The following is a 2296-nucleotide window of genomic DNA, read 5'->3' as shown; positions in this document are numbered from 1 at the left end:
GTACACTAGTACAGATAAGAACTGGAAACACAGGGAATTCAAGAGCAATAAACCCCTCAGGACCAATAATGAGAGCAGCGATACCAGGAGAGTAAGGGGAAGGTGGGGGAGAAAGGGGGAGCTGGTCACAAGGATCGACATATAATATAATAATAATAAAGAATAAAGAAAATAATAATCATTTATAAGGGGAAGGTGGGGGAGAATGGGAGAGCTAGTCACAAGGATTGACATATAATAATAATAAGAAAAAAGAATAAAGAAAGTAATAATCATTTATAAATTATCAAGGGTTTGTGAGGGAGGGAGGGTGGGAGAGGGAGGGGGAAAATGAGGAGATCGAACAGTGTAAGACATGAAAAAAAAATTTATAAATTTTCAAGGGTTGGGGAGGGAGGGAGGGTGGGAGATGGAGGGGGAAAATGAGGAGCTGATACCAAGGGCTCAAGTAGAAAGCAAATGTTTTGAGAATGATGCAGGCAACAAATGTACAAATGTGCTTGACACATGGATATATGTATGGATTATGATAAGAGTTTTATGAGTCCCCAATAAAATGATTTGAAAACAAAAAAGGTAAGCCTCGGGACTCATTTTGTTTGAACCACCAACCTTATGGTTAGCAACCCATCACTTAACCCACAGTCACCACGGCTCCATGAATTGAAGGCTTGGGCATCCAAAATTCCCCTGTTACAGAGAATAAGTTATACTTCTTAGGGACCTGGATTTGAGGAGTGAGATTCATGATAGCTAATAATAAAAGGAACTACATACAATTGTATGCTTACCTAAGTAAACCAGGTGTTATATATATGTGTGTGTGTGTATCAAACAACATTAAAATCATGCAAAATGATTAGCATTATAAAAAGTAAAAAATGAATTGAATTTCAGAAGTCTGTCGAAAGAGGCCTTCAGAAGAAGACAATTCAAAATAATGAGTTGCTATGACCCTAAAGAAAGGGGAAAATTTCACAAAGCATGAGAAACAGAGATGTGAGAACTTGAAAAACAGGTGTGAGAGAATGGGGGAGAGGGGAGGAGGGGAGGAAAGGCTGGTCCTCAGAGGAAGGAGGTTGAAAAGGTTAACACTGTTGAAAAGATTAACAAAAGGTTAAGGATACAGGCAGACTGCAGTCCTTCTCAGTAGCTGTTCCTCACTTGAACCTCAGAAGCCACAACACGACCTGAGAGACTGCTTCTCAATTCTCTCAGGACAGTAAACCTAGAGTGTATCATGTTTGGGGAAAATCCACTGCCACTGATTTAATTCTAACTCAGCGACCTCATAGGACAGAGTAGAACTGTTCCATAGGGTTTACTAGACTTTCAATCTTTATGGGAATGAAAGACTTTATCTTTCTCTTGCAGAGAGGCTGAACCACTGACCTTGAGCTAACAGAACAATGCTTAAAACCGCTGGGCCTCCAGGACTCCGAGAGAGAGGGCAGTAGAGAGCTAATGAATTCTATAAAATGGGTATTGTAGGGTCCAAGGGCCTGTTTGACTTTGGTTGAGAACGGCTGCAGGCCTCTCCTAAAGACATAGTGGAGCCGAGGGAGGGAGAGGCAGCACTGAAACAACAGAAAGCATTCGAAGCTTAAATTCACCACAACATTGGCGCTCCCAGGTCTCATGGAACAAAGCTCCATGGGCCACTTCATTTTGGAAAGACTTTTTACTTTTATTAGCAAGAACTTTGATCCAGAACCAAAAGAGGGCATTACAGAAATGAAGAAAAGATGAAATTGCACTGTCTGGATTCATACTATCCAGTCCTTAATTTATGGTTGCCACCCCTGTTTCTCATTCAAGAAAATTCTTAAAAACAATAAGAACAACAACATTGCTCTACTTTCAATCGGTGTTGAATAATTCAACAATTAACAAGAAAACTGTATTTTTAATCCTGAAAATGAGTTTGTGAAAATATTAAAAAAGAGAATAGGCTGAGAAAATGTAACCTATTGAATTTCAGAAAAACGTATTGAGCCTTCAATTTGGCTACACTGCTAGGATATTCTGATAGACGACAACTGCTTCTAAAGCCCACAGTCTGAGAGTCTCAAGAGAGCTCCACTTGGGCATTTACAAATTATGCATGCCATTGCCATGGATGTATTTGGGTGATTTACGTGGTTCTGCTAGAGATTTTTATGAGTCTATTAGAATCATGAGAACTCCTTTGAAATATCACAAATAAAATGAAAAATTTGCTTACAAAAGGATTTCATTGTTAAAAGTACTCTCAGGTCTAAATCAGTCCATTAGTTCAAGCTTTATTAAACATCTT

This window comes from Echinops telfairi, unplaced genomic scaffold (genome assembly GCF_000313985.2).
Source record: "Echinops telfairi isolate 266 unplaced genomic scaffold, ASM31398v2 ScPeMD7_21;HRSCAF=78, whole genome shotgun sequence".
In the NCBI taxonomy this organism is placed as follows: domain Eukaryota; kingdom Metazoa; phylum Chordata; class Mammalia; order Afrosoricida; family Tenrecidae; genus Echinops; species Echinops telfairi.
This window is presented reverse-complemented; position numbering follows the sequence as displayed.